The 12,511-nt window shown below is 41.0% G+C and overlaps 1 protein-coding gene across 1 annotated transcript in view; it reads right to left on the minus strand.

Moving 5' to 3' along the window:
• The window catches only part of LOC309407978 (glypican-5-like), a gene marked incomplete at both ends in the record, with an annotated part of 392,803 nt that overhangs the window by 104,783 nt on the left and 275,509 nt on the right, over nucleotides 1-12,511 (minus strand). The window lies entirely within an intron of this gene.

Genomic DNA, 12,511 nt, shown 5'->3' on the forward strand with positions numbered 1-12,511 from the left:
CTTCTAACCTTCTGGAGCAACTGACATTCCCAGAAGGTTTCCTTCTGCTGCGTTTATTCAGATCCTTACAATAACCTTTGCGTAACACATCTTGCTTTACAAGTCACCTGTACAATATTAGAATAATCTAACTGAACAGCTATACATAATTTATGCAACACGGTTAAGGACTGACAATGGTTTTAGAATTTTATTCACGTCTCTCCTGACTAGAGCTTTTCCAGCTAGGGATTTGGACCAATATTGATAGATTCCTTTGGTTTATATTTTTCTCTCTAGCCGAAGTACCTCGCATTTATTTACGCTGACATTTGCATCTCTTCCCTATACCAATGTTCCTGGTATATGTAGATATGTAAACCGAAGGGGGAAGGCTCTCTTCAAGCACATGGAGATACGCAGAGTGCAAGTCTTGGACTACGTGTGCCCACAAAGCGGGGACTGACAGCTGCCTCTGCTCCTCCGCCCCAGCGTATTGCCACTTGAGCTGTACACAGCATTCTGGAAGGTTTTTTTCCCCTTTCTGATAATTTTTTTTATAGTTTCTTTTGGTTTGTTTTACCACCAGGTTTCTCAGCTTGCCTGGAAGCACAGGTTCACAAGACCCAGCGGTAGGAACATAGTGACCTAATGAATCCTTAGGCTCACTATACATTGTGGGGGGAATGACATACCTAGTTCTAATGTGTTTTACATGTTGTTTTTCATATTCTGTTTCATTCTAGAAGTCTTTTGTTCAAAATATTTTAATTGTTTGATCAACTCTCCTATGGTGTTTCTGAGCATCTTCAGTACAAGCAGTACATCTTTTGGGAAGGTTAGGACTTGCTTTCTGAATTTATCCATCTTTTTCAAGCCAAGTAATGGATGTAATTGGTGTTTTTATTTGTTTTGGTTTGTTTTCTTCCCATTAAATCACTAAATCACTCCCTTCTGAAACAGCATCTGTATTCCTACAACAGATGTAGCTCCTTATGGTTTCTGCAGAAGCCTCCTTTATTTTCTATATGTAACTTTTCCTCCTAGTTTTATAGCCTTAAGTTCTCCACATAGACTTTCCAATCCTCTGTCCTTGAGGCTTTATATTTACATAAGCCTGTCTTTACCTGTGATTACTTTTTGTTCTCCTGGTTTATGCAGATTGACTCGTTACCTTATTCCTCATATTTTTATTGCCAGATGACACACTAGACACTGAAGGATCCACACTTTCATTTATCTTTGAATACTTTTCATTTCCCCTCTGCGTCCCTCCTCTAATCTGGCTGTTTCCCTCTGACTTCCCGCAGAGTCCACTGCAGACCCGTACTCCACCGTACAGAAGTTAAAAGCAATTATTTCTCTCTCAGTTGATTACAAATGTAATAGAATTATTTCAGCAGGAATCTAAGATAGCTTTTAGAGATCCACCTTGTTGTACTGCAGGATTAGTGCTTCTATTTTTGATGTTTACGGTTTCTGTTTTTCAACTGCTTATTAAAGGTGAGTATATTTCTAGAAGAGTGCTAGCACCATTAGCAGCTTAATATTCATTGAATTACACAAGCTACATATGTTCTCATATTTACTGATTACACTGTGAAGAAGCAACAAGAATTTTATTACTATTAGCAAAAGCTTCATAATAACAGTTCCGGTAAACTGTCACCCAAAAAGTATTAATTGTGAATGATGTAAAGTGAGCACAAATAAAAACAGACCGATTCTAGTTAATAACCTGTTTTAACGAAGCACAACAGCTGTTTAGAGATAATCAACACCATTTGATTTGAATTCAGTAAGTCAGTTTGGTCAAGAAAGCAAGCAGACACCTCTCCTTGATGTCTTATCTTGGTGTTGGGCTGTAACTTTGTGGTATTATGTGATGCACCAAAGACGATCTTTCTGACCTGATGTCTAGTGTGCCTAACTTAGACATATACCTTGGGTTAGACCCTGCCACAGGCACAAATTTCACCTTTAACAGTTAGCTTAGTGTAGTCTTTTCCAAAAATAAAATCTGCTTGTTAGATTGCAGCACTACATGCAGTCTGAAAATAGAGCATATGGCTAAAAAACCTGTCATGTTATATTAAGACTTTCTGCATCTTGTTAAAGTAAAAAAAAAAAAAAAGTAAACAATTGTAATAAAGACATACGGTAAACATTGTAATTATTGGTGAAAAGTATGCAGGAGTCGCTTACAAAAGATCTTTGACCCTTGAAAATAGTTCATTTTTGGGACAGTGGCTGTTTGATGCAACAGCTTCAGAGGCAGAGGGTTGCTGGGAGTGCCAACAAGGTGCTCGGCATGACAGTGTCACCAGTTCTTGTGCTGTGGCCCCTCGCAAGAAAAACGTGGGCCGCAACATCTCTAGACCTGCATGCATGCCATGCGTGCAAGTATTAGATGGATGACGGTGATATAAGCTGCACGTATTTTTTGTGATAATTGCAGTAACGCACTAGACCAGAAGGCATGATTCTCTGCAAGGGTAAGTGGCTGGGCGACGAACAGCCCATGTCTCTGCCACACTGAGATACGAAGGCACGATGCCAGACCTGGCGAGCGTTGCCTCCTGTGCTCTCACAAATGAGTCTGTTCTACTTTGCTTACAACGCTGTTTCTCCATACTCGAAGCTTTCAGTGGGGAAACTTTTGCAGGGGCTTAATAAAACGACCAGAAAAAAATGAGGAGTCCTCTCTGAAAGAGCTTGGCTTGCTTTCCTAGCACAAAGATGACTGGGAGAATATGATTATTGTCTATTAGCCTTCCCCTTAAACGTGGAGACATCTCAGAGAATAAAACTAGTACAGAAATAAAAAGAGGGAAAACAAGCTTTTTAACTATCAGAGTTATGAGATTTGGGAGCAGCCTCCCAAGAGGAAGATGGGGACAAAAATTCTCAAGCATTTGCAAGATCTGCCTGGAGAAATCTGTGAGCAAAGTTGCCTGTGATGTCAGTGAGCTATTCGTGATATTTCAGGTGGTCTCTTCCAGACTTCCATCCTGTGTCTCTACACTCTGCTAGTTTCTAATATTAGAAAATTGATTTGTAAAACCAAAATCACAAACCAGAATCACTCCCATCAGCCATTAGGAGTGTTATTTCCTTGCTTGCCTGATTTCTATATGGGAAAATTGTGTCCACATACCAAATTACGTCCATTCTTTCCTCTAGGCTAAGAATGAAGCCTGTTAGCTGTGCCTGGAGTCAAATGTGGCTCAAAAACCGTATTAATTATTTCTGGGGCTTAACATGGTTTACAAATGTCCTGTTTAACTAGGAGCTCTGACTCATCAGGTTTTAGACTTCTAATAATAGTCAAGAACCTCTGTCTGATCAGACTTAGGAAGTGTGAAATGAGAAGTGCCTGCAATCAGGAGGCTGGTTGCACTCCATCAGCCCTTGAATGGCACCTTCTGATAAACTGCGTGTTTTTATGGGTTAAGTGAGTAAACAGTGGTCAATCTAAATTGGCTAAGGAACAGAGCCAACCTTTCTCCTTGCTTTGTACTCAGACAGCAATTACCTTTTTTATTTGCTGAAGGAGATGTTCATGACATGCTCCAGTGCATGTTAATTCTGTTTCGTGTTCTTGGATAATTATCTGTTTTCAAGCTCTATGTTGGTGAAGACCATTTTCATAGTATGAAAAGTTTGACATTTCACTAGAAAGACTTGTGAACAAACAAAGCCTCTCATTATTTGGTGGTGCTCAGCAGACGCCGGCTTTGGATTTGATGTTTCATGTTAAAACACGACGAAGCAGCAGTCTGTTAGTCTCCATCACACTAAATCCCAGCAACTGAGCACTAAATTACAATATGGAATCAAGTACGGAAAATATGGTAAGAAGATGGATAACGATGTTTGTCATCCATTTAATATGTACTGATGTTGGGAGCTAAATCACAAGTTATTTATTACATAAGCTAGCTAGCTTTAATAACTCTGCAACCCAAACTCACATTTAAAAACAATCACACTGTCTCAGTACCACCAGACTTCTCTGAAATCTTGACTATCACATTTCTAAATGTGTTGTATTATTTAGAAGGTGCCACATATGTATAGAAAAAGCAAGGGTCAGAGTCTATGATGCTGAGTCAGCAAACTGAATTCTGTGGAGCTGCTCCAATTTATTCCACATGAAGGACCAGCCCAGATTTTTTCGTTTGGGAAAGCACAGCGTTGTAACGGAAAAGACAACTGCATTGCATGTTGCATCAATGTGATGGAATAAAAGACCCTCTCTTTCCAGATGTTGTACTCCCATGGTTTCACGCTAATGTTTGAGGACATATGATTGAATGTTTTTGCTAAGTCATTTTTATTTAAAAAGGGAAGAAGAGAGAAGAACAGATATTTCTGCAAGCAGCAGCTGCCACCAAAGACTTTTCCTACAGCTTTCCTTTTCACTGGTCGCTTCCCATGGAGATTCTCTGACGTCTCACAAAGATTGAGTTCACAATACAGTGTTTTTACCAGTGAGTCTCTCTCCTCTCCTCACAGAACTGATGATCTGTTAAATTTGGTTTAAATTGGCTAAAGGGTTAAAAAGATACGGAGGGAGTGGCAAGGCTGACAGGCAAGGACACAGCAGAGCACATTATATAAGCTGTGTTTGTTTATGAAACCAGGTTAAAATGCAACATAAGGGCAAACAAACAGCCAGCCTTGGCAGATCACTAGTAAAATTTCTGGAGAGCAGGAAGAGATGCTTTGCCTGACAGCAGCTTTACTTTTCCCCTCACGGGCTTAAATTCTGTTCAGGCTTGGAACAGGCACGGTAAGTGGAAAAAGGTCAATGCATCGGTCTTCATGGGCTATCATCTGCTCCTATTGCCTTCTCAAAAGCCACTAAGAAGATAATCTGATCACAAAGATCAAAAGCTCTCTCGTGGTGCACTAGGGAAATTGATGACCACATTCTCCTGTGCCATACATACCGATAATTCAGGGTTGGAAACTGGCCCACATTTACCAGAGATGTAAAGTGGCTTTGAAAGTCTGTCTTTATATCTCATTCACACTATATAAAGGAGCTGCTATTTCCAGGGAGAGGACTGAAATGTTCAGAATAAGGCTCTAGACTTGTGCTACCAATACTTTATTGCAGAAATCATTTAAGCAGTTTCAGCACATACATGCAACATCCATTTGTCCTGTTGTTTTACGCTTACATTTTACACTTATTATTTCAGAATGTTTTCTCTACAAGAGACAAAATTCCCATTTAATCAGTTAAAGTAATTTTCACTGAAGTCTCTTCAGAGATTTCTGAAGTTTCTCCACACAATTTTTCATGTCACCAAAAATTATTTTTTTTTATTTAATTAAAATTTAAACAATCATCCTCTTTTGTCCAGTGATGGGTCTAAATTAGGTTCTACCCTTGTACAGCTCTGTAGACCTTGTCTAAATTTCAAGCAGTGTTCAAGAGAAGCAAAGAAAGGAGGTGAACTCTACTAAAGACAAGAGGGATCTCTGAACTGGAGCTGGCCTCTGTTGTTGTAATGACACCTAGTTTGGAGTAGGTGAAAACCCACCAAAATGACCCAAGAACTACAACTGGAAGACAGTCAGTGCAAAACGAAAACATTCTGCTGATATTCTCTTTTCCTCCTTCCCAGCAAGATGCTTTTACTCCCCATTTCATGTGTATTTAATCCTCCTTGTCAGCTCCTCTTCAATGCTTACTTGTGACCCACCCATCTCTTTTTTTGCCTTCTCTCATTGGAACATGATCGTCTTTCCTGCCTAAATACGGTCATCAATTCATCTGAGCATGATGATTCTTGGCCACTTCTGCTTGAATGTATTATTAGGTTTGACATGTGGAAGCTCTTCTTCCATTGGAGGCTGGTCCCTCCTGGATCCCTAGCAGCTCTGCCCGACAGATAATTTTCTCCTCCTTTTGCTGATTTACTTTGAAAGCCTGCAAGGACCATTCAATCGTCTCACCTGTTTCTCTTCCCTGCCTTAGACCTCTGAAAAAAAAAAAAAAAACTTGCCCATTTTTTCATTTTGCTGTCCCACAGCTTTTGTACAACTCTGGATCCTTCTTTATGCAGAGGATTCTCAGTGGAAACAAGGAGGAACCAATCCCAGTGATCTCACCACCGACCACCAGCAAGTTTCCCCACAGTCTGGGAACTCCTAGATGAGCTAGTCGGCAATACATCGCTCGGGATGAGAAATGTGGACTGGAAAAGCTCGGATATTTTCCCAGGCAGGTATGTTATTCAGGGACCATTAAGATGGCTCCAGGAAAGCTCATATTCTGCTTGTGCCAGACCTGGCACACTGCTGACTCTGGCCTCCTCCGAGTGAGAGAAGCGATATGATTAGTATCAAGCGCTGGCATTTTGTACAAATGTCCTGTTTTGCTCCCATTTAACTGTGGCCTGAAACTGCAGTAAGTACCAGTCAACACACACACGGGTAAGCTGTTGCTTTAAAACAAAGCGCTACGCGTGAGAGATACAGGATTTTAGAACTGACAGCAAACACCGCACCCAGATCAGCATTCTCTCCTGACAAGGAGCTACCACCGAAATGAAGAACAAGTTGTGGCATGTCTCATGCACATACCAACTCAGGAACAGCCTTGCTTGCTGTACATTCACCCCCACAACTGTTCATGTGTTCACATGCAGCTCTGGACGGTTCAATTATTTGTGATGACAAAGCATGATCTAAGCAAACAAAGGCAGACGCCCATGCGCTTGTCTTCTCATCCTACGCGTGAGCAATCATGTTACATAGCCTTGATTCTTCCTTGGGCATTTTCCTAACTGTGAATCATGAAAAGGGCGGCAGAGATGGCCCAAAGAGACTATGAAGAATTTACACTTCTAGCATGTCTCAGCTGCATCATGGCTTCCCCTCCTTCCCCAGAGCTCAGGCATGGCTGTGCCGAGTGCTGAGTGCTGGCCGCTCTGGCAGCAGCCACACACAGTTAGTGCTGACTGTAACCGAACAGGAAAGTAACAGGAGTCCCTAAAGAACCACTGGCATGGCCACTATATCTGGGGGAGTTGTTTGGTCTGGGTCTTTTACATATTTCTGAGGTAATACAGCTATATTTAGCTGATGAAACAAAACATAAAGTACAGCAAAAACCCCCACTGTGCGTTTGGTCATCTGATACCAATTATGCATGAAAAAAGAAAGAATCTATCTTCAGTTTAACTTCAAAGACAAGGCTATGCTTCTTACTGTCAAGTAGGTGGGACTTGCAGTGATACTCTGTGATTACGACTGCAGGGGCACATACCCAGTGGGAAATCTAAGGCAGCTGGAAAGGCTCAACAACACTAACGCTTCCTCTCTCTTCTCTCTTGCTAGTGTGAGAGTTATGGGGCAGAGTATTGCTACTTATCCAGATTACTCTGATGTTGTGAATGACTGACTACCAAGTCAAAGTCTGCTCAGCGATTTCAGTGGCGGTCATCTCTCAGAAAATTTCCCCTCATCAGTCCCAAGCCCTTCCCATGTTGTTACAGGGGTAAACACAAAGACACGGTCACCAACACACTCACAGGTACACAGAGAGAATGATCCTACAAGACTATTTATTTAGGAAAGTAGGCAAAAGCCATTGTGGAAATCACTTTAAGATCTACCTCCACCATAAAGCTCTCTGTTGTGCTTTATGCCTCCTTCCCCAGAGCTTTACCTGGGCTCGTGTATGATTGTAAGCTCTGCAGGGGCTGCCTACTCTCTTGGATTTACTACCACGACAGAAGATTGTTCTTAGTCGGTCCCTTATTCCTTCTGTAATAAACATGACTAATCTTAATAATTAAAAGGATGTCCCCCTCCTTTTTGTTCTTTCATTACCATACAGATGGTAGGGGCATTTTTTTGTTTGTTTGTTTTCTATGCTGGGTTTTTCTTTTTAAGTCTGATCTCGCCACCTCTCCACTACAGTGTATATACATCAGACAAATAACTGCCATTTTAATAAGGGCAACGGTGCTTAATTGTGCCCATGTTATAAATCGCATTTCCTCTTACCCCCTTTCATTTGACACGCTTTACTCCAGGTAAGTTATATCACGACTACACATATTGCAAATCTTGTTGTGAATATTTAAATAGATGGTATCCTAATTCTCATTCACTTCAGACGTTTTTTGTTAAAAGAGATGGCAATACGGAACCATAATGAAGGACCTTCTTGTCAAATTTTATCTTCAAGGAGGCTTGGATTAATATGAAGCACACAGCTGAGGTATCTGTGTTTTGAAGTGCTTGAGAGACTCTTTTAATTGCCACAATCTGCTGTGCCTCTCAGATCTATTTGTGAAGGTGTTCAGCATGGTGTGTGTTTTGCTGATGAGCTATTCTTTGTCTTGTAATGAAGAAATGTTTTGTCTTGTGTCAGATAGTAAAGCCACTGATATTTAAATGTTTAAGAACAGGAAATGAAAGACTGAATACTAACAGAAGAATGAAAGCAGCTATCACAATGGTCATTAAACATCATAAGGTGTGTTTTATTATTTTATTATTATATTTTGTTTATCACTCTTCTGTTCATTAGCCAGGAGCCCAGGAATTTTCTTTCAACAGATCCTCTAGTCTAATACTTTCTAGATAAAGGCAGTTTATCACCACCAAGTAAACTGTGTTCCTATGGTGTATGTCCATATGTTTTATATATTCTTTCTTTAGATCTACAGTGGATGTTTTACATTAGTGGCCTCTTTCAAAAGTTCCCATCTTTAAGATTTCTCTAAATGGTCTTGATACAGAGGAATATGCAGCAATAATTGATTATTCTTTCTGATTCTTCTTAGTGTTCTATTAAAAATGGGAATTTATTTCACAACATGGGTGGAACTACCTTTGCAGCAGAAACCTTTCATAAATGTGGTATTTTGTATTAATAATAAATCATACATGTGTTATCTCCACAGTAAGCTAACCCTTAAAATAAATGGCCAGTGCAGAGCAGACCAAGTCACTGTTAACTTGCCTTATTGTTTGTAACTGACTGAAGCAACCATATTGTGCTATAATTTTTGTGAAATCTCCCTTCTCCCTGTTATACTTCTCCCACATCCTTCTGAATAGTAATATATATCCTAGATATACACACCGGGGCTCCTCCTCGGACGTTCATCCCATCTCTTTATCCCGTCTGTGCCATGCTCCCCCAGGCTCATGTCTCCATTCCCCTCTCATACCACTCTGGGGTTAGCTCTCCCTCTTTACCTGATCTCATCTAGGTACTTTATTCTCCCCACTCGCCCTGTCTGCAAAGCCTCCAGCTCTGCAGTGTGCTTGTCGTATCTACTGCAAGTCCTTTTATTCAGCTGTGAAAGAATGCAAGCACTCAGGGTGCTGATCTAAAGTTGCTGCCTTCATTAACTTTGTTGTACTACAACCCCCTTTGTATAATGTCTTCTAAGCTGAGGTGCACCTGGTATTTGGAGGATAATTTAATCTCACTTAACTCTTTGGAAGTTAGTGCAGCTTGCAAGATCAGAACCAAACCACTCTCAGGCTACTCGTATTCAAAGATCATATTAGTCAAGAGTTTTTTTCATTTCTCATGTAAGTGCCAGAACAGCCAATGTAAGGTGAGGGATAATGATTTACCTCCAGAACTGCGTTAAATATTTAATAACTCATGATCACTATTTAATTTGGACCAATCCCATACTATATGCTGTAGAGGTCTCTCTCTACTGTTCCACATCTGTTAAATATTTTAGATATTTTAGCTTTATATTTATGCAGTTGAGATGGAGTATAATAAAGCCTGTTAAAATCAAGAGTATACGAGGTTATATTGGGCATTCTGAGAAAGACAGATTTAGCAAGCTTAATGGAAACCATTCACTCTATTGAGATGTCAGATTTGTTTCTCACAGTTTTGCACATTATGTTTAACTTAGTTCTTTCCATCAAAGGCAACCAATGTCTTCTAGCAACACATTCAGACATGGTTTCCTTCTTAGTTCCAACTTCTCCAGAACAAATTAATACCACAGACAGTGGCATGCACGTGAAAAAGATCATTCCACATGCAAAATGACGTATCTAGAAAAACGTGAAGGAGCACAACTTACTGTCTACATATACTGGAATTATCCCAACTTCCTTCTGGGGATCTTGTTAACATTTGACATTTGGGCAACACATTTCCATTATGGCTCAAAACCCTTCATATGATTTTTCTAAACCTTTAATCAGTCAGGAATGTCAGGCGGGTTAACACCATAGTGATATGCCATTTAATGCTCCACCTCATTTTCAGCAAACTGTTCCACAAAGCTTGAATATCATTAGGTGGACGGAGCATTACAAATATGTCTCTGCAAGTAGGCTTCTGTCCACAATTCTCTGATGTCAGTGTTTTCTCTAAAATTGAAGCTTTCATCATCAAGAAAGACTTCCACCCTCAAGCAGGACACCTATCTTTACCAAAGGACAATCTCCCTAATGATATGCCAGGTAGGCTTAGAGGACTGAAGACAGAAGCATCCATAGTTGATGCTCTCATGGTCACAACTGTGGGCATTACATTCTCAGGAAACGACTGAGAAATACAGACCCAACCCATAAAATTTGGTAACAAATCCCACTGTCACTCCTCACTAATATGTTTTAAAGTGATCTCACTAGGCATTGATACTAATACATTCTATGCAAGTCTTCATGATTTAACTGAATTACATAAACTTGGAAACTGTGCAATGCTATAGCAAATGTTGTGCATAGACAGCTAGTGGAGTAAGCAAGAACCCATTAAAAGGAGACAGACGTATCTACTATTTCCTATCACTTACATTCTTAACCTTTAAACCAAACTTCTACTCTATTTATTTGTGAAAAAAAAGCACATTATTTCACTGGGTGCGCACAGCTCTTGGAGGATTTAGTCAAGCTCTTAAGCAATTCTGAAACATACCATGCATATTTGTCTAAAATGTGCCCTAGTTGTATAGCATGGACAGGTAAGAGACTTAATCAGAAAACAAAAAAGCAAACGTTAAGGAAGAAATGCTCTTGGGGACAACACCACAAGCAAAAGATATGTTATTGTTCACTGAATTACCTACACAAGCATTTGCTTTCTTATTACAGCATTAATCTTTGCACATGTGATACAGGAGTCAGTAGCATTAATCCTTTATCTTGTTCTGCAAGAAAGCAGAGTGCTGCATGACCCTACTGGCTTCTGCCCCCACCAGCATCAGACCGCAGCAGTATTCCTGGATTTTGTGCGAGTCGAGAGTATCTCCGATAGGGAGAGGAGGATTTGTTTCCCTCTCTCTTACAAGTACCATGTCAGACAATTCAGAGAAATTCACTGGACCTCTTCCCCATGTCCTGAAATTTCTGCTCCTCTCCCTTCCCATAAACCCAGGACCATGCTAGCTAACTTTGGCTATGGCCCAGTCCACCTTGATGGCTTACAACCCAGCCCTTGAATTCTGTTCCCATTGACATCAAGCTTGATAATGCACTCTCCACCTTCCACGCAGAATTACACAGGCACACCAGCAAAATACCTCCCTGACACAGCCCCCACATTGCTGTCTGGCGGTGGAAGGCCACTTTTGCAGGACTAGGTGTTGGTCCCAAGTAGAAAAGAAGGAAAATATTTTGAATCTTGAAGATGTCAAGCACAAAAAGAAGATAAACAGCATCTGCACTTGATAAAAGCAGCGCACCAAACTTTTCAAGCTAGAAGCTTATTGAACGCAAAGCCCAGCACCACACAACACGACCTTCCAAGAGAGAATTGTCACCTCTTGATTTATACTGGCAATATCACATCTTTCCTGCATGAATTTCAAACTGCGTGATAATGTACTACAAGTCCTCAGAGCCAGAGTGAACTGTTGGATAGCTGGCTCAGGATCAAAATGATCAGCATGCCATAAAAATGGCCATACAGCTTGAGACTAGGAGTTCATCTAGCCCAGTATCCCAAACCTGACAGTGGCGCAAACCTGATGCTGCTCCTTGGCACTGCAGGCAAAGTGTGGTTCGCCACCCCAATGACAACAGACAAATCAGTCCTGTGGTTAACAGCAAAAGTTATATTGTCATGTGGTGGGGAATGTTGTGGGACAAAGGGTAGACTGGGGAGGCATAGCCAGAGCCCCCTGGAGCTCTGTTAGGAGCTGGAGAGCTGAGTGGGGCTCCAGAGGGGTGACAGTAGGGCTCTGGGAGGCTGTGCCTGGCGCATCTCTCTTTCTTCCCTTTTATTAACCTACTACTCTCCCAGCAAGCAGATCTGACTGAGGGATTTATTCCTACTGTGGGACTCTGAGGCCAGAACGGACTGGACATGCTGAGCAGAGCTGAAGACCATGAGGGAACCGCAGGCAGGAGTGCTACACCTCCAATACGGTTTTTGAATAACACGGCTCTCAGAAACCTATACGTGAATATGTGCACCTATATTTGTCAAGCTGTATTGCTGCATCCCTCAGTCTTCACATAGCCATAGGAAGGTTTGGCACAACAGTTGGGAGCTTCCTCTCTTGCAGGTGCAGCA

The sequence above is a fragment of the Phaethon aethereus genome (genome assembly GCF_964289735.1).
Source record: "Phaethon aethereus genome assembly, chromosome: 9".
Classification (NCBI taxonomy): Eukaryota; Metazoa; Chordata; class Aves; order Phaethontiformes; family Phaethontidae; genus Phaethon; species Phaethon aethereus.